The sequence below is a fragment of the Ochlerotatus camptorhynchus genome, unplaced genomic scaffold (assembly GCF_037179485.1).
Source record: "Ochlerotatus camptorhynchus isolate MF236.1 unplaced genomic scaffold, CSIRO-AGI_Acam_v1.1 ptg000064l, whole genome shotgun sequence".
In the NCBI taxonomy this organism is placed as follows: domain Eukaryota; kingdom Metazoa; phylum Arthropoda; class Insecta; order Diptera; family Culicidae; genus Ochlerotatus; species Ochlerotatus camptorhynchus.
Window position 1 is genome coordinate 2,686,565 of NW_027040554.1, and position 27,768 is coordinate 2,714,332.

The following is a 27,768-nucleotide window of genomic DNA, read 5'->3' on the forward strand; positions in this document are numbered from 1 at the left end:
CGAAGCCTTCAAATTGTCTAGTAGGCTATTCATGTTCTATATCTCGATCTCTCCATATCTTGATGGTCCCTTCAATATCGAGACATGGAGAGTTGACAGTATTAAGTTTAGATGATTGATGGGAAATTATCTGAGGAATTCAATCGATTTCTTAGATTTCTTTAAAAGACAGTGAATAGAAAGTTACAGTCAAAATATGTTTATTCTTATATTCCCAAGTAACAATTTCTAGTTGGAGAAACGCTTTCGTTTTGATTTTGTTCAACTGCATGTTGAATAATAATTTCACAATTTCTTTTACCACAACTTCTGTAAAACCCTTGCTTATACTGGTTTGGAGAATCTATTCAACTGCAACACAAAGGTTTTTATACGTATTGCCTAACGTATTCAGGAAAACTTTTACCCAAAAAAACACTTTCTTGATGAAGAAATGCTTTTATTGTGATTTTATTTAGCTGCATGCTAAATAATAACAGTATAATTTGTTTACCACAACTTCTGTAAAACCCTTGTTTACACTGGTTTGGAGCATCTGTTCAACTACAGCATTATATGTATACTAGACTGATGCAATATTTGAAATTTTCGCTCCACAGTGTCCTGATTAACCTCCGAAAGATTAAACTCATTTGATAAGAAACTGACTTGGCACACACCATTTGAAGTTTATATGGAAATTACTATGGGAAAACAAAACTCTTTGTTCATTGTCTTCTAGCCTTTTTACATATTGTATTGTTAACAAGCTATTCTTATGGGAATTTTTATCAGCTACAACTTTGCAGAAAATTGTTTTTCAGCCAAACGTCAAATTAAATAGTTATTAATTGTTTAAAAGATTGATAATCTTATGGCAAGGTTAAGCAACTGTATTGTGGGCAACACTGTATTTTGCAGTGTGACATAGTAGCCATGATTTTTGTCCTCTATTCTACGCGCCATAAACACCAATGTTGCCTGCTGAACAGTTGATTGAGCATAATCACAAGACATCAGTGACTTGAATCATTAATAATTTGTGTTCCTTGCATTTGATCGAAAAGTGGTCTTGAACAAAGTTGTAGTTGGGAAAATTTTTTACCAACTCAGCTATCATTTTTTAAAGTAGAGTGAACAGGTGAATTTTGAGATAGATATGAACCGAATTTATGGTTTCTCCATAGTTATTCCCATATAAACTTCAAATGGTTTGTGCCAAGTCAGTTTCTCACTAAATAAGTTCAAATTTTGGGAGACTAATCAGGGCCCAATTTGGAACCGTTTGAGCACTGTGGAGCAAAAATTTCATATTTTGCATCAGTCTAATGTATACGCTATAGGAGTAGCAGCATATTTTATGCAATCTTTCTAGATAAATATTTAAACTCAAGCTTAATTGTTTGGGTGAAAGCTCTTATATCACGTTTGTAGACACTGCTGCTTTGAAACTTAGTAGAGAGTAAACCTGAAAGGCGTTTTGAAGTCATGATTTCATGAACATATCGTATTTTCATGTTATGAAAATACATCATGAATAATATTCATGACATCATGAGCTATGTTTGCGGAACGCACCCAAGATTCCCGGAATCATGAATCATCCTAGTTAAAATCATGTTCATGAGTTTAACTTTTAGTTTTTAAACGAATACATATAAAAATAATAAAATAAAGCAACAATTATGAAATCATGAATTTCCATAACGAAATCATGAATCTTTGTTATGATTTCATGGGATGGCAAGTTTTTTGATTTCATGATTTTTTCTTCATGAAAATGGAATCGGATTTTTTCCCGTGTACACTCTTTCATGACTTCCAAATAATCATCATACATCAAGCGTTGAAAAGCGTTTATTACACCTTTTAATGACTCCCTAATAACCGTTATGTAAGCACTCAAAATATTCACAGATTAAAGATAGTTTAACAATTGTCGTGGAACGCCAAAATAAACGATTGTACACGCAAACCAAAAATTTATTACAATGAATGTTATAGTTCCACTTCCTACCATCTTCTGTTCATGAACATAGCAGCGAATGTTAGAAATTGACCTTGCAGGCGATGTAATGATTTTTTGTTTTTTATTTTTTTATTTCGTGTTCTATCTACGCTTTCGACTACACCAGTAACACCAGTAACATATTTATAACATTGTAGAACGACGCACACACTATCTCCAGCAGAAAAAAGCGTACGAAGTCGAGTATGAGAGGAAATAAGCGCTTGGTGTTTGCTTTTAGGCTATCCAAAAACAGAAGCGTGGAGAAGGCAGTGAAGAAAGAATAGGTCTGATAATAGCTACGTTCGTGTTTCGAGTCCAGTCCAGCAGCCCTGTTCCTATTTTTTTCGACATGATTGATTTCACTCACTAATACACTCCACATTTTAAGGTTTCCAATTTTCTTGCATTGGACCGCAGCTAGATATATCGGTATATTGCATCCTCGGTTCATGCGGTTTCCACTAACATCCTCTGATGATGAATCCCACATGATTGTTAGAGAATCTTACATTCCCCGGTTGGGTGTACAATTTTTATTCATCTTATTTATTTGTACACATTGAAAAAATAGACATTCTGTAGTGATGGAGGAAGTAGTAACAAGCATCTGTTTAATCTTTGATTGATATTTGTTTAATTAATTGCTCTAATAATTAATTGAAAGAAATAAAATTATTGATCATATAATATATGTCTAATATTAATGTTTGCATTTATTCATAACACCTATGTATAATTTACCTCAACTCCTCCAAGTGTTTCTCGAAACAAGATTTGAACTCATGATCCTGGATTGCCAGCCGCTTCTGTTGCCCTCTGCTCTATGCTCTATTCTTGATTAAATATTTTGATAATATGAGAGAAGTATATGAAACTCATCTTGAGTGACTTCTCTTGCATCAGCCGTACGACGCAACTTAGTCGCGATGCTCTCACAAGAGCGCTAGACGGCACTGAAATCATTCTCATTTTTTATTGAACACCCGTTAGTGTAATCACTGCTTTACGGTAATGTAAACGTACCTATCACTTGTGCTATTTTAAGTAACAAAATTGTGGTTTATATTTATAGCCCAAGTCACGCAAGTACTGAAACAAAGTTTTATACGTCATTAAACAACCTCATCAAAAGTGATTAGGCGTTGTAAAACGGCTTTACAATTATTGAATAAATGCTTAACAAACATATCTGGAAGCACTGTTCGTTGTCAAGCTGTTAACATACCTGTCAAAGAGCTTTGTATTTATAAGTGAGTTCTTGGTCCGCTGAATCGATTGCAGAACTCCTTTTCAGCTTGTATTTCATCTTTAAATATCCTTCTGGTTATTGTGAGAGAATAACCTGTATAATCAATAAAGCTACATAACTAGAATTCTCTGAAAAGAGTTGCTTAGATAACTTGAATATGTTTCAGTACAACCAGGGTGGCCAGATTATTTTTTTCACTATCGGTAGCTTCTCAAAACTTTTATCGGTAGTTATCGGTAGGCCGTCTTAAGAAGGCTTCCCGAAACTTAAAACCTTTGTGAGCGGGGGAAGGATGAAAACAAATCTCGCGCAATTTTGGACTTTCGAATCGAGCAATCAGTCCTTCAACCTCACATATTGGATAGTCTAATCGAGATTTGGTGTATAATGAGTCACGCTAAGAGTGAAGCCAAGTCTACATATTGAACTATCAAACCGCCTACCTATCCTGCAAAGTAAACAAACATTACGATGCTATGAAAGGTCCACGAAAGGTATTGCAAAAGAATATAAAATATAATCGAAGAAATGATCATAAACACGCAGTCAGCATTAAATTGTCATGGGATACGTTTGGTAATGATCAGTAATGAGAATTTCCCCTATTTTTTGTTGAGATAATTAAACAAAATCACTGATGTAATGATTTACTACAGCCGCTATTTTTTTCTCGCTAGAAGTCATTTGAAGTTTATGTAGAAGTCCTCTGTTGCCAAGTGAAAAGAAAGGGAATGTTTCAAAAACCGTGATGCGAGTTCAACTGCTTTTCTCTTGGCGTGACTCATAATACACTGGGGAGAAACAGAAAATAGCAGCTACGCTAGGAGACAAACAGAGAAAGTCGATTAAACGTAAAAAAAAGACTCATCCGTTTGGATTGAAGTTGCAAAACGCATCGCGTTCGATCAAATTGGGTTGTTTAGGGGTATTGAGATTAATACATTTTCGTTATCTGAATTAAAAAGGGAACCGAAATCCAAAATTTCAATTTTGGTAAATTTTGGTAAACTGAAACTATTTAAAAAAAAGTACGATTACATTAACACTTTGACGGAGATGAACTAGCCTACGGCTAAAAATCTCCTAAAAAAAGAAGAAAAAAAAAAGATTACATTAACAAAAAATCACCACCTTAGTGCCCCTTGGTCACATATTATCAAATTTTGCATCAGTAGTAGACAACAGAATAAGGGAATGATATTTTTTTGACAAGGTCTACATGTCCAAATAGTTTTATTGAACTCTGAGAGGGTGCTGCCAATTCCAAATACGATTTGGCGAGAAATGCATCATGAGCCCTTTTCATATGAAATTCTCGATTAATCTAAGTGAACTTAAGTGCTGATTAGACAAAATTGAATCGCAAATTGAGCTTCATTGGATTCTGAGATGATTTTGAGCTTCGCTGGTTTAGTTTTGTGTGAAAATGGCAAATCAAAAAAAAAAAAATCAGTTCAGACATGAAAAAGTTTTTGTAAGAAAAACTTTTTTTCCTTAAAAGTGCGCAAGCTGTCAACGAATAGATTTAGTGTCAACGATCAAAAATTTAAATCTTGATTTAAAAATCGGAATTTATAAAAATATCGTTGAGCTCAAAAAATGAAGCTCTATCAAATGATGTATAAAAATCGGAATATTTTTCGAAGTTAACCCAATTGACTGACAAACGGAAAACAAAACATAGGTATTGAACATTGTTCAAGATTACTTAGAATCTGTGATCGGTAGGAAAAGTGTAAAATCGGTAGTTTTGAACCTTTCGTCTGTGACACGGTAGGCATCCCGAAAATCGGTAGGACTACCGATAAATCGGTAGGTATGGCCAATCAGAGTACAACCTTAATTCTTGTTCAACTCTGGAAGCTATTATTCAACGTTTGATCAACTCAGGTGTTTTATAAGTGCTCTCAATTGTTTTTTGGGGAGTCACCTCAATCGCGGTGACTATTGTCACATCATTACCCGGATAAAAATAACCATAAATTTACAATACAATATCTAAAAAATGCAATACATCCTATTGTTGACAATTAACCCTATTATAATTGTATTGTATTGGTTGAGTGAATTTATTGTCACTACAATAGGTTTACAATTAAATTATTAGCTATCAAAATTTTGAACAATTAACAAGAATCAAATTTATTGTAATGAGAGTAAATTTGCTCGAGAAAAATACTATTTTTTTATAGTTACGGTAACTAATAACCCCCTTTTTCTATTGTAGAAGTCTCATTAACAATAGATTAAAATGTACAAAACTGTAATAAGTTTTATTGTATTTTAATTCTTTTTGACAATAGAATGTATGGTTGCTACAATAGATTTTATTGCATTTTAACAATAGATTCTATTGTTTTTGTATGGTATTTTTTTATTCGGGTAGTGACAGCAAGTAACCTCACCTCACGCGCCGTGAAGAATACACACAGAGATTATTTTACTGGGGTCAGTAATTTTTTACTGGGTTTTCAAACAGCTGAAAAAGTCAGTAAACTGAAAATAACGGTCACACGTAATGCAACGAACAATTTTAACATATTTTATTTTTATCATCAAATAAATGTAATAAGAACACAATCTGTATAAATTTCAAGAAAAAATCACTTTTATACAATTTTTTACAATTTTTTTAAGTTTACTGACTTTTTCAGCTGTTCAAAAACCCAGTAAAAAATTACCGAACAGGGAGGCCGTGATTTTGTGTGTAGGCCTCAATTTTCCCCCAACAAGATAGTGTTGTTAGTTTGCGTTGTAGTGGTGGGATTTTTTTTTATAAATTGACGTTTGAATCTTTGTTTACAAGAGCAGATACGTCCCTTTGAAAAAGTAATCGAGGTATGTTGCATGTGAAATTTTATCGGTCAAAAGTTTGGTGATTTTTCACAGTATTCCTGTAATTTTTCACTGATATTTCGTGAAAAATCTCAGAACAACTGTGAAAAATCACCGAACTGTTTACCGCACGTTCAGCCGGTAAAATTTCACAGAAATCTGTGAAATAATCTTAGTGTGTAGTCTGAACGCCGCATACTTCTCCCTAACTGGGACAACCATACAATTACCATACCATAAAATACACTCACAACAAAATCTGTTGCCAACAATCGATCTATTGTAGGTATATCATGCAAGTATATTAAAAATATTGTTATTCCAATAGATCTGGTAGGAATTTTAAGCAATAGAAAAAATAAAATTAGTGGTGGGGTAAACGCTCCTATAGTAGCAGTACGTTAGAAGCGTTAGGTTCCTATAGTTGTGTATGGAGACTCAATACACAACTATAGGAACCTAACGCTTCTAACGTACCGCAACTAAGGAGCGTTTACCCTAAATGCCTCAAGTTTGTTCGCGAAAAAGTGATTTTATGTATGTTTAAGATACATAGCAACCCCCTTTTTCTATTGTAGATTTCTCTATTTACCATAGATTCTATTGTGAAAACATTATACGGTTATTTTATCGTTATGGACAATACGATTTATTGTTTTTTTGTTAATTACCTAATTTGTACAGGTTCAATCTAATAAACTTTACAAAGCCAAGTTATCATTTTCACTATACATTATAAATGAGGCATAACATTTGATAACGGAACAAAAGCATTTGTAAACAAACTTTCTAAGGCCCTTTACACGCGAACCAAAGAACGCCTACGCAAACCATCAACATCATCGGATAGGGGCAACTATACCCATTCCGAAAGTGGTATTGGTTTGTGTGTGCGTACTTTGGTTCGCGTGTAAAGGGCCTTAGAAAGTTTGTTTACAAATGCTTTTGTGCCGTTATCAAATGTTATGCCTGAAATGTCTCAAATCTAAAATTAAAGGATTTGATCGATTACTCACGCTCTTCTCGAGGTTAGTGGATGACAATTGTTTGGATCGGGAGAGGGAAAAGGAGATTTGGAATATGATTTATGATTCAAAAATTTCACTATTTCTAAAACATATACCTACTTAATCCTATCGACGTTATATCAAATCTGTAATTATACAATTATTACAGAAACAAATATACAAAAAACACACACACACGCACACACACACACACACACACACACACACACACACACACACACACACACACACACACACACACACACACACACACACACACACACACACACACACACACACACACACACACACACACACACACAGAGACACACACACACACACACACACATACACACACAGACACACACGTACACACACACACACACACACACACACACACCCGCACACACACACACACACACACACACACGCACACACACACACACACACACACATACACACACACACACACACACACACACACACACACACACACACACACACACACACACACACACACACACACACACACACACACACACACACACACACACACACACACACACACACACACACACACACACACACACACACACACACACACACACACACACACACACACACAAAATACAAACTAAACACAAAGTTAATCAAACTTACAATTTATGGTTAATATTCTTTAAGAAAAAAAAAAAGAAAAATACGATTTATTGTAAATATAATAAATTCTATTGTATGGCTACATACATTTCATTGTACCTCTATGGTTCTTTTTTTACGGGTAGCCTAGTCTATAACATCACGACCATGTCGAAGTACGCGGTATATTCCAAAACCTAGTTGATGAACTTCTCGGGTTGGACATTTTCTCGACTTTCCTGGTTACAGAAAGCATACCATTGTACTTGCAACACAGCACACACATTCATTCAATGAAATCCTTGAATTAGTATTCCCGCACTGCTTCAAAAGGCTTAAGAATTCATCCAATCTACTACAAGCAATTTTACACCCATTTACCATCTCTCGAAATTAGCCCTGCATTGACGTCATCGACATCAGAATTGACACACCACACGCCTAGCCAATAAATGTAGTGTGAATCTGGTGAGCCTATATGCCGATTTTTCATCATGTCTGCTTTTTTATTCTCCTCGAATCGTGAATGTTTTTGACGTACGTGACAGCGATTTAGTATGAAAACTGGCACTTTACTGCGTTGTCCCCAGCATGTCTGACAGCGTCGTCTGGTCCAACAGCTCGCGCGTAAACTTGTGCATATAATGATGCTAGCTAGATAGGACTCCTGATCGCTCTTATCCATCTCCTAGGTCCTCCCCAAGCACGCAGTTGGAATTCACGCTGTGAAAAGAGTGGCTCCATACCATCTCAGGGCACATTCCATCTGAAAGTCAAATTGACTGCTCTATTTCGTTCGCCTGGCGGAGGGAGAAGTGCTACTTATTCTAGTTGGACTATTTTTTCTCCTCGCATTGGCCATGGGGAGATGTAAACCGATTATGTTTTGAAATGTCCCAAGTAGGCACTGAGATTCGGGTTGCTGCTGGCATGTTTTGCATCGCAAAGATTATAAGTGCGGACTGCTGCGATTAGCATAGAACTGCGAGTCTCCTCGAGTACCTATATACTCGCAAGGAATATAAATTTTCACTTCTAGCTTTCATAAAATTCACTTTTATCTTCGCACTCAGCTGCAGATTGTCCGTGCTAGTGCTATAAATAACGCCATCAAAGTACACTTTTAACCTGTTTCCAAGTGTGACAATTTCCTCCAGGATTGAGGGCAACAAAGGAAAAGGTTGTAAACATTCCGTATGTGTAGCTCACCGCAAACTTTCGGAAAACCAAGTGCGAGAGGGGTGACCGAAAAAGATTTATTGGCTTTCCGTGTTTGTTTTCCGCATTTCACGGGTTTTCTCCAAACTTCCTGTTTTTTTTTGTATTTTCATTTTAGTTCAGAAGTAGCACTTTTATCAATTGACTAAAATCATACCGTGTTGGCAATCGTGTTCTGCAGGTACCTAAACAACGGTTGTGGTCCCGAATGGGGAAATCTATTTCACCCAAGGCAGTTATTTTTCTATTTTTCACGACACGTGGTGGAGTGGGATGGAGGCGACTTTTTTTTTCTCGCGACTTTTCTTTCACATTGCTGAGAAGTAGAGAGTTGAATAACTTGTCTGAAAAGAGCTTTGCCCTTGGCTCGTTTATGTGTTGTGAATATTCTGTATAGCGCGCATTGTGAATGGGTTCAGGACAAAGCAGAAACAAAGTTTAAGCAAAGGAAAATTGTTTTAGGGATTTCGTTGAATAGCAAGATGACTGGGACAAAAACAACACCATTCAAATGATTTATGTTGACACTACTAATGCAAACGATCGGTGGTGATACCAGTTGATTGCTTTTATTTTGACTTGTTGGAAACATTTGTTTGCTGATTGGTATTGATGAATATTGGTGCAAATTAAAGAATAATACTGGATGAACATTTCAAATCCGTATTGATCGGTTCTCTCCATCGACTGCCCCAGGTTGTGCAATTTTGCCATCATAGTTTGATAAAAAGAAGTTTTATCTAGCACTCAACAAATCAAACACACCGGGAAATGTTTTTGTAGAAAGTCGATGATGAGAATCGAGCATCATAATATCCTTCAACGCTCGATTGTATTCGTTCGGTCACAAGTCCATGGGTTTTTGTTTCTATTTGTTGTATGTCCGGAATCTTATTTTTCATCGGTCTCTGTTCCACAAGCGAGTGCCAATCACCGACGCCAAGGAGGCAACTTTGCTGGGATTGAATCCAGACCCACAGGTGTGCGGAACTTCTCGCCCCTGGCGTATCATTCATTTACCCACACACTCACTTTTCCTTCACCATTCTAATATCAGTTGATGCTAAAGAAAAATAAGACGATTAGTATTACGGGCAAACTGTCGCGTTTATATATTGGATTAGATAATCTAATAGTTATACCATAGACTAACACTAAGACCAAGGGATCCCGAAATACATGCTCAATCTTTTCGCTCAGGAAGTACCAGGCCTTCGGTCCTTAGCTAATTGAAGCACCACTCAAAGGATCCACGAACCCCTCATTAAACTCTGTAAAATTTATAAGGCGAATCAAAACAAACACAAACTTTGACAACAATTCTAGTACGAGAATGGGTTACGCTTATAGATGTACTTGGGACCAATGGGCTAGTCAAGTAATGAGTCAATTTAAAATAGTTATTTTCATATAGATTGTTGGTTATGCTGTGATTCAAAATTAATTAACACGTCTCTTAAATCAATCCCATGCATGTATTATTCATTACACTATGGATTTCAAGATGGGTGTATGTATTGATTCTCGAGAATTTTCCGTAAAGCCATTGTTTACGTTTGGTTGTTCCACCTATTTCAATTGTTGGTCTAGAACTTTTGTAAGCGCATTAGAGTGGTGGGTCTATATTACCAATCAACAGGTGCTCAAGCAGCAGCTATTTTCCCCCGTTAGCATTTGTTTTGCCACGTAAGTGCGAATCACCAACGTCAGGGAGGCGACTTCTCCTGGAGCCAGAGATGACAGGTTAATTTTTCAAAAATCTGCGTAGAAAAATCCAAATATCTGCACTCATGAAATGAATAACATAACCAGTCGAAAATATCGAATTTTTTCTCTCACACAATTAGGGTAACGGCCCCATAAATCATATTTCGCCCACTTGGTGGATCCTTATTGTTTTCAACGCATTTCAAGCAAACTGTTGTGAGTTTTATTCCTTACATAATTATCTTTAACGTATTCCTGACCCAGGAGAACAGCATCAAAAGATAAAACTGATTGTATATTTTACTAAACATATTTAAATAATATGGTCTTGAGCTGAGGGTTCAATGTTTTGATGAATTACTACCCAAGTAACGAATTGGGTTTTTTTTTAGGGTTCTGTACACCATCATTAGGACAAGTAGAATAGGGTGGGTAAAAATGATATTTTTTTTCATAACAATGTTTTTTTCACACAACTGTTCAAAATTTGGGGACGATTGGTCCCCCGGCTTTCCGCATTGCGTTTGAAATTTGTATGGGAAAACCTACTTTTTGCATATTCATTCCTAGGGACCACAATTATGATTGAACCATGCAACTAACAATGTAAAAGCATAGTCCAGGAAATACCTAACAACTTTGCCCAAGGATATACAGTGTGAAGAATGTGTTTAAAAAAGTTATAGGTTTTCAAAAACCGATGTTTCGAATTAAATGTTTTAAATCACTTTTTCTGCCAACACTGCCGGTGTACAAATGAAAAGCAGATTCCAGACTGAAATAACTTCGGAGTTTCTTATCTTATCGATTTGGTATGTTCAGATAAATTATTCAAAAACAATTGCTCAACCTCATAAGCGTAGTTAGAGAGGGGAGGCTTACTATATCTCCCGCACCCCTCACTCATATCAATGGATGTAAAGCTTTAAACTGAAATAACTTCGGTGTTTCTCATCTTGTCAAGCTGGTATGTTCAGATGTGTTATTCAAACATATTCGCTCAATTTAATAGGTTAGTTGGAAAGGTGGTGGACTTACTGTATCCCCTCCGCCCCCTCACTTCAATCACTACAGTGAAGTAAAGTAAAGGTACAGACTGAAATAACTTCGGAGTTTCCCATTTTCTAGAGTTGGTATGTTTGGATGGGCTCTTCAAAAATATTTCCTCAATCTCATAGAAACATATATCCATTCGACAGCCATTACTCGTATTCATCGGACGTGTTCTCTTTCTGCTCTGCTTAACTTGGTGAAATATTGTAGCGAAAATGAGTGTAGTTCGTAAAAACACACTTGTTGTTGACTTCAATGTCATTCCAGTTCGTCCCAATGCGGGAAAAGTGCAAAAATTCTTCGAGAACAATATTAAGCTTCAATATTCGGACGTTAGATGCATTCAGTTTCATAACGTCCGAAATTGTGTTTTTATTGAGATGATAGACAATGAAGTTGCCTTGCGCTATGAAAAGGCGCACAACTATAAACACGCGATTCTCTGTGCGAAGAGTGAGCTCAAAATCCCGGTATATGTGGATTGTGAAGCAGTGACCGTTCGAGTGCATGATCTTCCTCTGGCATGGCCACAAGCCACTGTTATGAACCACATGGCAAAGTACGGGACAGTGATTTCCAGTCGACATGAGAAATGGAAGCACTACTTCCCAGGATTCATGAGCGGTATTCGAGTTTTGCGAATGCGACTCGAAAGCGCCATTCCATCGTACATCACGGTCGACAACGAAACAACGTTGGTAACGTATGACAAGCAACCAAAAACGTGCCGCCATTGTGGCCGAGCAGCACATCCCAAACAGAAATGTTTGGATGTAGCCACATCGAACAATAGCACCGCTCCAGCAGCTCCACCAACCGAGGGGGTATTCAGTCTCGATGATTTCCCGTCGATTGATATCGAACAAAACCAGCCAACGACATCGGATCAATCATCTACTTTCACCGGGTTCTCAGCAGAAGAACAACAGCGAAACACCGACAATCAAACCGAGGATCATCACACTTCAAGCAACGACGAAAACTCTAGCACCAGCTCATCAAACGCAACAAAGGATTTCAATGAAAATACCAACAAACGCCGGCTGTCGAAACACAAGGAGAACGAAAAAAAGAAAGTTCGTGCTGATCAGTGCACCCAGAAGACTGGTCAGCAAATAGATCGTTTAGATGAAAATAATGCAACTTATCAAATAGGGGATAATACGTTTTATTTGAAAAATAAAAGCGGGAAGGGATCTCATTGTAAATAATGGTCATCGGCCCAAGCAATGCCTAATAGGCGAGGGGGCCTTATAAATAAACGCGATAAAAAATAGAAACATATAGTATTCTCCCCCTCTCTAACTACACTTAGGAGATTGAGGATTTTTTTTAATAATTCATCTGAACATACCAAATCGATAAGATAAGAAACTCCGAAGCTATTTCAGTTTAAACCTTAATTCCATTGATATGAGTGAGGGGGAGGGCGTGTAGTTAGCCCCTTCCCTCTCCAACTATGCACATGAGATAGAGCTATTGTGTTTAACAATTCATTCGAACATACCAAATCTATGAGATAAGAAACTCCGAAATTATTCCAGTTTGGAATCTGACTTCCATTGGTCACTGGCAGTGTTGGCGGCAGAAAACGTGATTTTTGGTATTAGGTTCACACTATAAACATTTGAACAGCTATAACTTTTCATAGAGACATTTTAAAACCGTGCTCCCGTGGTCAAAGTTGTTAGGCACTTCTTGAACTATAGTTGTACATGGTTGAAGCAAAATTGTGGTTTCTAGGGATGAAAATTAAAAAAAGTAGGTTTTCTCATGCTAATTTCCATACAAATTTCAAACACAATTCGGAAAGACGGGTTCTGAACAATTTTCCCCAATATTTTCACAGTTGCTTGGGACCCCAAATGGAACCAAAAAAGCGTTGTTCTTGCTTGATGAGGTCAAGTTTGTGTTTTTCCATATAGGGGTAACGCACCCTAATGTAGAACGCTGTACAATCGTGTTCAAACTTACAATGTTACTTCCCAAGCAGCAACTTGTAACTGAAAAGTTGTGGTTACTTGTAATCGAAAATGTTCAAAAATATGTTGTTGTTGTTTTCAAGTTGTTCTAAGGTGTTAAATATTTCAAAAATATACATTTTCATAAGCTTTTAATTTAAATAAAATCATACATATTTTACAAGAGTTTTTTATTGTTATTTATGATTTGAGTACTTTTTTTTTATTTTTTACTCATAATTACATTACGCTTCGATTAGAAGTGCTACGATTTATTGGAAAATGTCGAATTCGCCATTCGCAATGTTGCCAGTCCGGCAATAGCAAAGTGAAGAGGTGCGACGCGAACAATGGCGCGGTAACCATAGTACGGTGATAGAGGAAATGCTTCACCAAACCTGAGCGTCTGTTCACCATGGAGGTGCGGCTCAAAACGGCGTCTGTTCTCCATGTTAGGAGCGGCTGATGACCGTCCTAGTGCCAGCGTGGGACTCTAAACAGAGCTGTGCACGATGGTCCCCCGGCGAGACAGGGGGTTGGGGCAGGCCCAACAAGCCGCCCTGGAAAAAAAACAAGGTTGCAAATACCGAAGAAAGAAATACGGATCGGAACAATCGGCACAGACCTACGCGACGAAATAAGGACTACGATTGGAAACTCGGAACATGGAACTGCAAATCGCTCGGCTTCCCGGGTTGCGATAGGTTAATCTATGACGAACTTCAACCACGCAACTTCGAAGTCGTAGCACTGCAGGAACTTTGCTGGACGGGACAAAAGGTATGGAAAAGCGGGCATAGAGCGGCTACTTTCTACCAGAGCTGTGGCACCACCAACGAGCTGGGAACCGGCTTTGTAGTGCTGGGTAAGATGCGCCAACGCGTGATTGGTTGGCAGCCGATCAACGCGAGGATGTGCAAGTTGAGGATTAAGGGCCGTTTCTTCAACTATAGCATCATCAACGTGCACTGCCCACACGAAGGGAGACGCGACGACGAGAAAGAAGCGTTCTATGCGCAGCTGGAGCAGGTGTACGACGGCTGTTCGCAACGGGACGTCAAAATCGTCATCGGCGACATGAACGCTCAGGTAGGACGGGAGGCAATGTATAGACCGGCAATCGGGCCATACAGCCTGCATGCCGTATCGAACGACAACGGCCAACGATGCGTGAACTTTGCAGCCTCCCGGGGTATGGTAGTTCGAAGTACCTTTTTCCCCCGCAAGGATATCCACAAAGCCACCTGGAGATCACCTGACCAACACACAGAAAACCAAATCGATCACGTTCTAATCGACGGGAAATTCTTCTCCGACATTATCAACGTCCGCACGTACCGCAGTGCGAACATAGATTCGGACCACTACCTAGTTGCAGTATGCATGCGCTCAAAACTCTCGACGGTGCATAACACACGTCGAAGTCGAACGCCGCGACCCAACATTGAGCAACTACGGGACGCCGGAATTGCCCAGGACTACGCGCAGCAGCTGGAAGTTGCACTACCCACGGAAGAGCAGCTTGGCGCAGCTTCTCTTGAAGATGGCTGGAGGGACATCCGTTCAGCCATAGGTAGTACTGTTGCAGCGGCACTAGGTACTGCAATCCCGGACCGAAGAAATGACTGGTTTGACGGCGAATGCAAACTGTTAGTAGAGGAGAAGAATGCAGCACGGGCGAGAATGCTGCAACACCGCACGAGATTGAATGTTTAGCGATACAGACAAGCGCGGAACAGACAAAACTCGGTTTTCCGAAGGAAGAAGCGTCAGCAGGAAGACCGAGATCGCGAGGCGATGGAAAATCTGTACCGCGTAAACGACACACGGAAATTCTACGAGAAGCTAAATAGTTCGCGCAAAGGCTACGGTGCCGCAAGCCGATATGTGCAAGGACTTGGACGGTAACCTTCTCACGAACGAGTGTGAGGTGATTGAGAGGTGGAAGCAGTACTATGACGAGCACCTCAACGGTGAAGCAGCAGAAAACGAAGGTGGCACGGCAACAGACCTTGGAGCACGCGCAGAAGACGACAGGCTACCGGCCCCTGATCTTCAAGAAGTTGAGGAGGAGATCGGTCGGCTGAAGAACAACAAAGCAACTGGTGTAGATCAACTACCAAGTGAGCTATTGAAATACGGTGGTGAAGCACTGGCTAGAGCGCTGCACTGGGTAATTGCCAAGATTTGGGAGGAGGAGATATTACCGGAGGAGTGGATGGAAGGTGTCGTATGCCCAATCTACAAAAAGGGCGACAAGTTGGATTGCTGCAACTACCGCGCGATCACACTGCTGAGCGCCGCCTACAAGGTACTCTCACAAATTCTATGCCGCCGTCTGTCACCATATGCAAGAGAGTTCGTGGGGCAATACCAGGCGGGATTCATGGGTGCCCGCGCTACCACGGACCAAATTTTCGCGATTCGGCAGGTTCTGCAGAAATGCTGCGAATACAACGTGCCCACACATCATTTGTTCATCGATTTCAAATCCGCATACGACACAATCGATCGAGATCAGCTATGGCAGATTATGCACGAGTACGGATTTCCGAATAAACTGACGCGATTGATCAAGGCGACGATGGATCGAGTGATGTGCGTTGTTCGAGTATCGGGGACACTCTCGAGTTCCTTTGAATCTCGAAGGGGGTTACGGCAGGGTGATGGACTTTCGTGTCTGCTGTTCAACATCGCGTTAGAAGGTGTGATCAGAAGAGTTGGGATAGACACGAGTGGCACGATATTCAGGAAGTCCATCCAGCTCCTTGGTTTCGCCGATGACATTGACATTATGGCACGGAACTTTGAGATGATGGCGGAAATGTACATCTGACTGAAGGCTGAAGCTAGACGGATTGGACTCGCCATCAACGCATCAAAGACAAAATACATGAAAGCAAGAGGTTCTAGGGAAGACAATGTTAGCCTCCCACCCCGAGATCAGATTGACGGTGACGAAATCGAGGTGGTCGATGAGTTCGTGTATTTGGGCTCACTGCTGACCGCCGAAAATGATACCAGCAGAGAAATTCAAAGACGCATTATGGCAGGGAATCGTGCCTACTTTGGACTCCGGAGGACGCTCCGGTCGAATAAAATTCGCCGCCGCACAAAGTTGACTGTCTACAAGACGCTGATTAGACCGGTGGTCCTTTACGGCCACGAGACCTGGACTATGCTCGTGGAGGACCAACGCGCCCTTGGTGTTTTCGAACGGAAGGTGTTGCGTACCATCTACGGTGGAGTGCAGATGGATGACGGAACATGGAGGAGGCGAACGAACCACGAATTGCACCAGCTGCTGGGAGAACCATCCATCGTCCACATTGCAAAAATTGGGCGACTACGGTGGGCTGGGCACGTCGTAAGAATGCCGCACGACGACCCAGTGAAAATGGTTCTAGAAAGCGACCCAACAGGAACAAGAAGAAGAGGCGCGCAGCGGGCAAGGTGGATCGACCAAGTAGAAGGTGACCTGCGGACCCTTCGCAGACTACGAGGCTGGCGAACTGTGGCCATGGATCGAGTAGAGTGGAGACGACTTCTTCGGACAGCAGAGGACAACAAGGCCTTAGCCTGATTGGTAAGGTAAGTAATTGTGCAAAGTTTCAGGCAAATCGGAGAAGGTCGAGTCTGATAGATTCATCATTTGGCGTGGAACTGCTCCATGCAAACTTAACAATTCTCCCACAAATCCTAACCGCAACCAATTCGTTCAACTTTGGCCCAGATGTAGGGACTTCAATAAAAAATCGAATAAGCAGTGGGTAGCTGTAAAGTGGACCCACCCTAATGCCTATCCTTCTGGGATCGCTGATGCGAATGTGATAGCTTAGCACTGATCTTCGAAAAGTGCCACAAAATACGTACAATCACCCCACGAATAACAATCTAAAATCGCATCTTAATCAATTTTTATTCGCAAAACGATTCCTGCACGTCCCAAACGTCCCACAAATAAACATTCTGCCAAAATAGACCAGGCAAATAGTTCCCGGGAGGAAATTCATCCAGAAAGCAAGAAAGGACGACACTCTCGCCGAACTGTGCTTCCGACCGACTGAGTTGTTATTCATTCGACACGCACACACACACACACACAGAGAGTTGTAGCAGTCGGAAGGAACTCATCCCACCCACTTCCTCGCACTGGCTGACTCTGTGTGTATTGTATCCACTATCCGCATCCGGAAGGATTCTGCCGTCGAGCTATCTTCCCGGACCTCGGTTGTGCCGATGATGCGAGAATGAAAACAGAAGTTTGTGGGCGCCACCGTGACGAATCAAATCTTAATTTGCCGACTGTTTGGCGCCGACCCGCGACAGCGAGAATGGTCCGATATTGTCCTCTGCGTCGGGCATGAGCGAGATAGAAGGGCGTGATGCTGTGGGAATTTTCAGAACCGTGCGGATAAATAGGAGATATTTCATGCTTGGGAAAAACACCAACCAATGAAATTAGAGCGACCGTAGTAGATTGTGTCGCGGGACGGGATGCATTTAGTTAGTTGGATTAGAAAAGTTTGGTACCAACCAAGGTTTTGAGCGGAGAATTGTGCGATTCTTTGTGCAGCTTGAAATCAATCGTTCCTGATGGGTGGGGACGGGTGCGATTTTCATTATGATGTCTTGTTTTAACTGAAGCGTTGGGAAAATTTATTCATCGGCACAATTTATTGCATTTCAGATGATAAATTGATCAATTCCGATCCGAACATAACCTGGTAGGTGAAAGCCGGTGGTGGGTTGACTATGCAAATTGTTGTATGCAATAAAAACAATTTTTAAACATAGTAGAGCAGAAGTAAACGAAGAGTCTCATGACAGCAGTGGGAATAAAACGGGTATATAGTCTCGATGCTCGATCAGTGGGGCAGAAATAAATGCAAAGTCATTTGCATGGGATCCACTCGCATCATGCCAAATCTTCCGGTACCGTCATTGAATGCTACTGACAGTCGTCGGAGCTACGGTGGTCGTCGGACAATGGCTATTAATTGGATTTCAGGTTTGATGCAACTATCCTAACATAGTCTTCTTTGCTGATTCAGAATCATGACATACATTCGACTGGAATTTGAAGTGTTGGCGAGCTGGGAAATTGAGTTGAGTATTGTTTATTCAAATTTGGTTGAATTATCCAATTTCGATTATTACGTTTTTGACCTGTATGTATGCATTTCAGGAGTAGTTCAGGACTATTCTACCGTTTTTTGTATTTTTTTTTCATTTGACTTATATAAAGATGTAAAATACTACATATTACTATCTACATATACTCGACGGCCACCATCCAAAATATATGTATATTTTATTATTTTCAACCGAATCTAATTGAAGGGTCCCGCTATGTATCTTAGGGTGTGTCAAGTTTGTATGGTTGATCACAACCCCTGCTCCCTATTGCTTTGCCGATGTGTATTGAGGTCCCAAACAATGGAGTCAAATTTGAACGACTTTGGTTATGATTTGGATTTGGGCGAGAATTTTAAATTTGCAGAAAAACTTTGTCGAACACTGCAAATCGATTAGACTTATGAGAAAAAGATATTATTATAATAATTTAGACCTATTGCTCCGCGCATACCTACAGACGTACATAAGAGCTTGTAGATACGTGTGGAACACATAGTGAAAAATCTTTAAATTTGTCGAACCTCTTCACGGAATCCCTTTATGAAGAGCTTTGAGTGTGATGGTTTATTTCCTTTAAATTCCGTTATAATTGCTTATCTTTTGACAGATACGCATATTTCGTCTACTAATTGCATACTCCATCAGTGCCAAGTACTCAACACCACTGCGTGAGAGTTATGGAAATCAGGAAAACTGCTGAAGCTTCAGGATAGTTCCGTGAATTTTAGGGAACTCTAGAGATCTCTAATTTATTGAGAAGTTCGAAGAATTTGTGGGGAGTAAATATATCCTTCGGGAAAGTTTAAAGATCTTCAAGAGAATATTTAGACAACTTCGTACATTACAGGAAAATATTGAAAACTTCATCGAAGATCTAGAGTAGTTTTTAGGAGAACTTCAGAGTAGTTCTGACGAGAAGTTCAAAGCAATTCTGAGCAGAACTTCAAAGTAGTTCTGAGAATTTCAGAGTAGTTCTGAGGAGAAGTTCAAAGTAGTTCTGAGGAGAACTTCAGAATAGTTCTGAGAATTTCAGAGCAGTTCTGAGGAGAACTTCAGAGTATTTATGTCGAAAGTTTCAGAGTAAGTTTGAGAATAAGTTCAGAGTAGTTCTGAGGAGACTTTCAGAGTATTCCTGAAGAAAATTTCAGGGAAGTTTCGAGAACTCCAGAGAAGTCTCATTTTTTTTTTAAACTTTATTGGCGAGATTTTTAGCTCTTCGGCTAGTTCATCTCATACAATTGGCCTCAGGAAAATGTCGGGAAATGTATGAAACTCCCCTGGAGCACCCGGGACATGTCTGGCCAGTGTGGTCCTGAGTACTTAATATGGCCACCAATATTCTGATTTATGAATTCTCATGTGGTGATCAATCACATGAGCATGTAGGCTCAAGTTTAACTTATCCAAGGGTATCCGGAAAATGTTGGGATGTGGCCAACATGGTTCTAACTACTTACTACGACCTTGGATGGTTATTTGGTCTACGTCTTGAAGGTTCTGATTAATTCAAAACTACAAAAAATGCAACTGAAGACATTGAGCACTTCTCAGGCTGCCGCTCAATCGCACCGTGTTTATCCAAAATTTTGAAGAAAAAAAAACGCGTTTTAGTACAATGCCGCTTTTGCCGCAACGCGCTCATTGAGGGTTGTCAAACGGATTTCAGTGTCTAGACTTCTCTGACGTTGTGAATTGCATAAGTATTAGTGCAGAACTTTGGGTAAATTCAAAGGTTTTCTTGCACTAATACTTATAATTTACCCGAAGTTCTGCACTAATACTTGTGTTGTACAAGTTCTGCACTAATACTCTACTACTACTACAAACAAAATTTAAAAGAAATCGACATAGACACCGTTCAAAACCCTGATTCAAAATGTTCGCCGCAAACAGCGAAAAATCGAAGATACTGGTCCATTGAGTGTACTGTAAATGTAAATTTTGTTGAACTAAAAGAGTGTCGACAAGTATAACTTTGTTTTTTTTCGGTCGATGTAGTTGTTGGTGTTGGTTCTGATTTCGGTGCTGGTCACGAGTTGATTCGGCCGGTGAGTTGCCAGACTGTGAACTGGCGAACTGAAGCCGTTGTGTCGCGAGTGATTGGTGATGGAAAGTGAACGCAGTCCTTTTTTCTCTTCTGAGGTATTTTTCGCACGAATAATTCGTATTTATTTAATGAATAATTCTTAATAACCCTGGGCTTTGGCAAAACCTTGAGGTAGTTTAATAAGGCTACCAGGTCCCAGGGCTGATCTGGATCTTTACCACATTGGAAAGATGCACACTAGTGTTGCCAGATCAGTGTTGATGCTTACCAAAAGTGCATTTGAACCCGCTTATAAAAGCATATTAACAGATTAATCATCACCGTACATTGTTTATTGCTCTGTACTAATAATAAATGATTAAGCACAGCATTTGATATTTTAGTAGAAATGCTGGATTTAGTCGTGGTGGAAATCATTTGTTTTTTAATCCATCCTTTATTGAATTGGATTTATTTATATAGGTATGCACGTTTGGAAAGTATCATCGCAAAGATTCTACACTCGGTTTACGGCTTGTGGGCGGGAAGCGTTGTGTTTGTTTTTGTTTTTTTTTATCTATAGAGTCAATTCTTAGAAATACGAAGCGAAAGACAAATAAAGCATTAAGCACAAGATCTTCAAGAAAACTAACAACACGAAGTCTGGAAATGACAATGTTTCATTCAAAATGTCAAGTATTTCAAGAATATCGGGTGAGACCAATCGGACCGGTCATCTGGAAGGGTTGTGCACGAGGAGCGATTTTAGTCCTCCCAGTTTTGAAGACATTCCGGAGCGAGGATCCATTATCTTGTGTCAGAGGGATGATGGAAGTGGCATATCCAGAAACACAATACAACAAGAGAAGGAAGTAGTATTGAAGGTAAACAAGGAGTACATGGGAACGTCGAAAACTGTAAGCATACTCTGATATATTCTAGTACTCTTGTATAAAACCTATTGTAAACCGGCTAGATCGTAGTCGTCGTCACCGGGACGCATAGTCATGTAGAGATTGCCAGATCCGTGACCACTCATGATAAAGCACACAAAGCTCTCAATATTAAATACATTGCACGTGTTGGGTCGCACAGAGGGTTGATTAGATGTAAATTGCTTTGAAACACCCGCATGAACGATAACCATAAGGAGTGCTTAACAACCTATTCGGGTTACCATCTCAACAGTATGTGGTACGGTGGCACGATTTGTGGTATCGTTCATGTATGGTGCTGCCCCACCCTTTATTAGGGTCGCTGACGCTCATTGCACGCTCTTTCGTTCTCCGGCTGATTGAATGGATGCCGGAGTTTGACGTCACACTCCTTCAGACGTTTAGGCGGTGGGAGGGCGAGAGAGATGGCTGTTCAGTACACGGAGATAATTTTACAAATGTATTTCTAATAGGTAAATCACAGTTAAAAAATCACTAATAATCTCTTTCAATCTCTTTTAATTTCTTTTTCATTGACGGTGTGATGTAATCGATGCGCTATGTGACGAGAGCGCAAACCAAACGAGACCATTTTTCAACGATACGATAATAACTTATGCGCTTCACACAAAACCTACTCAACCCTTTCCTTTCTACAATACCTGAGCAGCTGGTTTACCATAAGTATACCTCGCAGAACTTTTTTAACCCCCATGGGTAAAGATGCTGTGTTGCTCACTCCTCTCCCCTTCCCTGGTGTATTATGGATGGTGTGAATATTCACATCGGTGACATGGCCCCTGACCCCCTTGTACATCATAAAATGAAAATGGAAAATTTAATGAAAAATTCTTAATAAGCATGACAACGCTTCGTAAAATACATGAATAATACGAAGTAAATGATTTTGGGAATTTAATAGAATCTAGCTTTATACAAAGTACGAATCTAAAAAGATTTAGTTGCAGATAACAACGCATAGATTCGTAGCCCAAACGAGTGCGTTCGTTGTATAAACTAATTTTTATTATCAGTGTTCTATTTAAAACCCCTATTCATCTTCTCGACACATATGCACAAGTTCTTGTGATTATAAAGTTTCCAACAGAGCTTGTCATCATATTTACAATGCCATAGCATCTTGAAAATCGATCTTCGAACAAGTTTTCATTACGCAATAATTTTACGCCAACGGCAACAGATTCTACTCGTATAGCACTTTGAATCGGTACAAAGGACATTTTAATAGGAGCAATTCCTTGCAACCATTCTTCGTAAATTCCCCAGCTAACGGTTGCAGATACAGGTGCAATCCATCGTCTCCAGTCGCCGACATAGAGCAGTCTGGAGCGGATCTCCTTAGCAGGAACCATATGGCACCGTTCTTTCTTTCTCGGATATGTAGACGGTAGCCACACTCTGAAACACTCTCTATTATGATGGCCTCTATCTAAGCTCGCTGAGAAGGACAAAAACCACTTAAACTATTTCTTAGCGCAATCATAAATTGAAAGAATAGAAGTTGATTAAAACTGTTTTCCAGCATGTTCTGGCCCTGTCGACGTCATGAGACATATAAACATGAAACTAACAATGCTCGCTCGGTCGCCTGGTGAGGGTCGGTTTTGGAGGAATAAAAGGACACAGAAAAAGGGCAAACGACTTTATGGGGAAAGTTTTGCTTGGTGGAGCATAAAGAAAATTTACGACTTTTTCGAACAAAAACTGACTACGGTCAGTGTGACGACATTCGGAGTAAATCTTTCAGGGTGGATGGGGTCACGATACACCATTGGTGGCTCATAATTAAGTCACTGCTTGACGTAAATAAACTCTCCGGACCCTGGCAGTAAATCTTCATTGCACAAAGTGTCAAGCCTGCGCTAATGCTAATAATAACGCCTGCCTAGCGCAATGAACTGGCGCAAGAACTCCTAGCTATTCTTATTATCATTGAACACGATGTCGATACTAATATGAACGAACAAACAGGATCATAAAACGGTCCATATTGCCATCGTAGACATGTACTTCGTGTGCTGTTGCACTTTCTATATTGCATATGGTCGTGCTACAACGAGTGAAGGTGGAACGAGCTGGATGGAAAACGATGCCAATATGAGCTTAATAAGATTGCTTGTTGTTGGGTCATACAACCATGGAGTAGCATTTTGCTCGACACAGGAGCTCCAATTTGCGTTATTGAATGGGAAAAGCAAGTGCGCCCTTGCAAAACTGCTCAGAACATTCCATCTTCCGAAGCAAAAGAAAACACCGAAAACCCATAAAATACTCCACATGAAATAACAGAACTCAAAAACCGCTCTCCCCGTGAAAATGTACCTACCCGAACGACCACCTAGAATCCGGGTGGTGGACAACGGCACTGGCAGCGGCACATCGTGATGAGCTTTGCCATTTATTCACATGTACATTAACACATCCTCGAAGTCGGTTGGTAGGTTATTGCTACGCGAATGGAACACGAAGAGGAAGCAAATAACTCATCCTAATCTGCCCGGCTGTCTCATTTTGGGTTGAAAATACAAATCAACCCTGCAAAGTGAGTGCGAACGGCACGTCCCGCTTTCGTGTCTGCCTCAGTGGGCAATGGTTGTTAAGGTTGAGGTGGGAGAGGTTGAAAGAACTTGGAGCAACTTGGAAACTTGAAATCAGGAAGATGAAGACGGAAAATGAATGTGCTGTGAGAGAAATAACTGCTACGATAGTAAAAAGTCGTAAAAAAAGTTCCACACAATGGAAAATATCAATCTAGCATTTTGGGCTAAGAATAATTTTGTAATTTCAGGTTTATGAGATCCATTAGTTTAAAACATAAAGAATTTAAGAGACCGTAAAAAGTTTAATGCTTTCAGATTAAGTGAATGTTGAGCTTCCTGGATGGATTAATCTTAAAATCAAATTACAGATCTTTACGATCTTATATATTTTTTTTAAATTCATGCCTACAATATAAAAAAAATAATCTAGGATAAACTTCATTAATCAAAAATAAAATAGATTCTTACCTTACATCACATAACATATGTGGAACTCGATCATCAAAAATCGACCACATTTAAGTAATTTCAAGTGGTATAGAAGATCATCGATCTGTCAAATTGATTATACCAGCTGTAAAATAAGAAAGGGGATCAAGGGGATCAAGAGGCTTGTCAAAACTTTTGAATGATTCTACCGTGGTTTATTATTCTATGTGTTCCTAGCACTCCTGAACTTATGTCTTACTATTTTTTTTAACCATTTATGTCCTTTATTTATAATTATATAGCTAACTTTAACAAATTCATCACCTTGATTCACACAGCAAAACTGTGGTAAACTTAGAAGAAACATGTTTGTAACGAGAGAGAGAAGGATTAGTATTTTCCATTTAATTCCACTACTTTATTTGCTTATCCTTGACAGATACGCGTATTTCGTCTACAATGTGCAGACTTCTTCAGTGTCTTGTACTAATACTCGAAAATACTAATCCTTCTCTCTCTCATTATACAGGTATTCCACTAAGACGCCCACATTCATCAGGATTCATGTTTGTAACATTTCCTTCTTTGAACACTTTCTTTTTTGGAACCAATTGCATCAAACTTTGATTTTGTTAGGTTTCGTAGGAGGAAAAACATGACCGCGTAAATTTGGAATGTGTTTGCATTTTGAAGTCTAGAGAGAAGCAGCACAATTTGCGACAAGAGTCTGAAGTACCATTTGAAAAATATTCAGTGTTTTGAGCTGACTTTACATCGTTCCATTCGCAAGAATTTTGTAAGCAGAACAATAAATGAAATCGAGTGATTATCGATACCTGCAATATCCTAGCCGTCAAATGAAAATTTCCTCAAAAATCCCAACACACTCCAATTACTTTTTAACAAAAAACATGGTAAGGTTGATCCTTGTTGATTAAAAAGGCAAAAGAGGAGCTACACACAATTATAACAAACTTTTTTTTCGACCACTATGGCTAAGGTCCCAGGGTGGGTCTCCTAGCTAGCTGTATCAGAGTTAAGCACTATTTACCAACGAAAATAATCGTTAATATGCATAAATTCGATATTTCGTGATGTAATCATAAGTTGACTCACTAAAACCACAGTTAACAATATTTCAACATACCACGAACAAAATGATAGTTTTACACCTATTCAACGTAATCCTCAAATCTTCGAACATAATTTCCGTCATGAATCCAATGCAAACCAATAAGACGAAGAAATAATGCATCTGTAAATAAGCAATATTACTGAATAAACGCTGTTGATTGGCTTCGGACCGAGTTGAAAATACTAGCTAAAAAATCCTTTGAAAAGCCCCCTGTTGAGCTTGTCGAAAAGAAATACCCACACGTCAAACTCCGTCAAGCATTTAAACAGCGGACGAACACCATCTCATTACTCATTACCATGACTATTGACAATTCGCCTCTTGAGTCACTCTGCAACTCTTCACTCCTACACAGTTCGAAAAAGTAGTGTAAATTTCTGTTCAATATAATGCACATAAATGGAGCGTCACATATCATATACGTTTACATTATATATCATGTAAAATTCTGACACATTTCATGCAAAGTAGCAAATATTGTAAGCAGAAGCCCATCTTTGTAAACAACATGGTTTACAAGTTGCTCGGTTGCGTGAGATGAAATACAAGTTTACGTGAATGAATGTTTACATCACAATTAAAATTTAGAAAATTTGTACCTACCCAAAAATGGGTAAACATGCATTTATCCAAATCTGGGAAAATTACCTACGACAGAAATTGGGTAACGGTTACTCAGATGTTGACATTTGATAAAAGGGTAAACTTTACCCATTTTAATAGAAAATAGATTATATGACCGCTGCAGTAGCTCTATTAAACATAACCTCACCCGACTAGCTCCTCTAGCCTGTTATAGAGATTTTCAGGACTGGTTGTATTGGTGCGCTGTGTGAAACTGTTTTAGTGAACATCCGAGGAAAATACATAACAAACCGCTGTCAAACTCATTTTGACAGATCGAATTACATACATTTTGAGGTTAACCCGAGGAAAATAATAAACAACTTTACACGGCGATAGACCCCCATTAGTGTACGTGCGTTAAACGTCACTAATCTCTATTGATTGTTGGGGTCGTATTGTCGGAAAAATATAAACTACGGAACATTGAAATAAAAAAAAAAAAAAAAACAATACCGTTACAAATGCTAACCATTTATTGAGATTTTATATTAAATGAGATCTATAAATTAGAAACTACATCAAACATTTGGCATCGAGAAAAGCGTCACAGAATATTTCCTCGAATATCTCGATAACCTAGAAGTAGGAGAATGTTCAAAGTCCAGAAACTAACAATATACTTACTAACTCTAGCTGCTGGTAGCATTCGCCATGCAAGCAGTTCCACATCTGTACATTTTTAGCATCAGATTTATATATTTTGAGCATTAAAAGTTTCACTGGCAGCGCAACAATCTTCTTTTCATACCTGCACCATTTTAAACTTTAGAAAAATTTCGATTAGAACTATTTACCCAGAATCTGGGTAGATTCTACTCATGAGAACAAAACTAGTTTACCCAGATTTTGACATCTCCTTACTGGATACAAGAATGGGTGCCATCTACCCAGTCACTGGGTAGATTCAGAATAGCGTGTATAAGATTTTACCAGGAGTAAAGAGTTGCAGAGTCGCCGTCAACGCCAATGCTTACTTTCGTAAGGGCCAATGCTGCAAACGTAAACAATTACTTTTTGTGTGATTTTCTCGAAAATGAAAACTCTTTCAAGAAAACCAATACCATGATTTTGTAGAGAAAGAGACCTCCTACAGATAAAATTAGTGGCTTACATGGATTGACTTTGACCAACGAGACATTTACGAAAAACACTACACTAATATTACAATTTAGTTTAAATAGTGAAATCGTTCGGTTGTTCCACGACTCCATTTGTTGTTTTCAGAAACGAAATATATTCGTACTTTTTTAGGTTCAA